The sequence below is a fragment of the Mus caroli genome, chromosome 19, assembly GCF_900094665.2.
Source record: "Mus caroli chromosome 19, CAROLI_EIJ_v1.1, whole genome shotgun sequence".
Classification (NCBI taxonomy): domain Eukaryota; kingdom Metazoa; phylum Chordata; class Mammalia; order Rodentia; family Muridae; genus Mus; species Mus caroli.
The window spans coordinates 9315284-9317298 of record NC_034588.1 but is presented as its reverse complement, the minus strand read 5'-3'; positions in this window follow the sequence as shown (position 1 = coordinate 9317298).

The following is a 2015-nucleotide window of genomic DNA, read 5'->3' as shown; positions in this document are numbered from 1 at the left end:
AAACGCCAAAACTCCGGGAGGGGAATTTCCATGGAACTCTTATCCTCGTGAACAGCTTCCAGGCTTTTAGCCTGTCAAACTGACCCAAACTGGAGAGCTGACTTTCGTCAGACTTCCAGGAGGAGAGTCCTAGAAATCCATTTCTCATGAGCAGCTTTTTGGCATTTCTGCCTCACAAACTGACTCCACCGGAGTGCCCTGGCAGATACCCCTGCTCAGCCGCACACAAGCTGGGAGAAACCCAGCTGCTCTCCTTCCCTCAACCCTGCTGGCATGTCTGGGCTAACATGTTATCACCCTTCACCTCTGCATTTCTGGCAGTTCACCCAAGAGTGCCGAACGCCCACCCATAGCTCAGCTTTTAACCATATATAGGCAAAATCTAAGCTCCTGAATGACATGTCATCACCCCTGGCTTAAGACCTATAAAATCCCCTTGATTTAGCCGAGGTGTGAGATCTCCTTAGCCCTGGTCCTTGGGAGCAGTAAACCCTCCTGGGAGCAGCATCTAATAAACCTGCCTCTATTTTAATCTGACCTAATCTGGCCTGTTCTTTGACGGAAAACCTTTTTATTCATGTCTACACACTATGGAAAACCTTCTTTAGTTACTTGAGCTTCTCTGGAGTTGGAAAGAGAAAATACTGATTTACATTTGGAGCCAATAAACAGTGCCTATCCATGAAGAAAGATACAAAGTGGACACTTGGACAAGGCTGGTTGTTAGGATCCCTGGTGGGTGTTATGTGACAAAACTCTACCAGGGGAGATACTATACACATCTGTCCACTCACCCCACATAGGGAACCCACACAGACCAAAATACAGAGGCCACTGAAGTCTGTGTGGGTTCTCTATTTTTGAACTCTGTAGACAAGGTCAGAGAAGGGAAAGTCCTGCCAGTGAAGGGAGTCCTTCACTGTTCACCAAGCTCAGAAGGCTGCCCAGTCAACGGTACACTTGATCTTAATTAATAGGGCAATAAGACTTTTGGCAGTCTTATTAGTTATTTTGGGAGGGAAGGGCCTAGAAAATCTGGTCACTTTCAGGAACTACCTGAAGGTATTTTGAGTTGTTTACCTTTCTGTTTAAGGAGATCCCTGATGGATGGGATGTTTCAATCCTGGAACTGTTATACAACCATGAATTTCCTGTTGATTATTTTTCTCAAGACAATGATATCAGAACTTTGTAGCATGTAGTTTCTATTACCCAGCTTTAAGCTCCAGGCTGATGGCACTACCAGCTCCTATCCAGGTTCCCTTGAGTCCTCAGATGAAAGACACACACACACACACACATACACACACACACACACACACACACACACACACGAACAGGCACACACTATTTTATTTTTAATGTGCTTTTTAGTTCAATGGCCTGTCACTTCTAAGCCTACCGTGGCTAATGTGCCCTTACCTTCACTCCCAGTTTAACTCTCTAAATCTGACCTTAATTTGGTTGTTCAGTTACCTTTAGTCCTAGCTCAACACCTCTAAATCTGTTCTCAACTTAGTTGCATTTCTAATCTCCCACCTGCTACCCCAGGCCCAGTTGGGGAAGCAGCCCAATGGCAACCCTACCTAAGTTCTCACATGGTTGGTGACTCTCCCTCCAAAGCATGGTGAATCTCCTTTCCCCTTCTGGATCTCTGAGCCTGCCTGTGGGAACCTGGAAGTTCTGCCTCTTCTGTCTAGCCATTAGCTGCTAGCAACTTGATTGATCAAGAACCAAGAGGGGGACAGGAACTTCAATGTTCACGGGCAGATTCCTGATCAAAGCATCAGAACCACGCCCTACAGAACACAATGGCTTACTATTTTTATAAGGGTTGGGGCACATATTAGATTTATTACTCTCTAGTTATTTACTGATGTACTTAATGGCATAAAAACAGCAGCAAACAACTCCTTACTGGGCTCTGTGTATCCACTGTGTATCCATTTGTGTTAAGTAAAAAGAAAGTGGGAAAGAGCATGTACGAAGTAGTTCCTGCCTTGAAAGAAAAAATT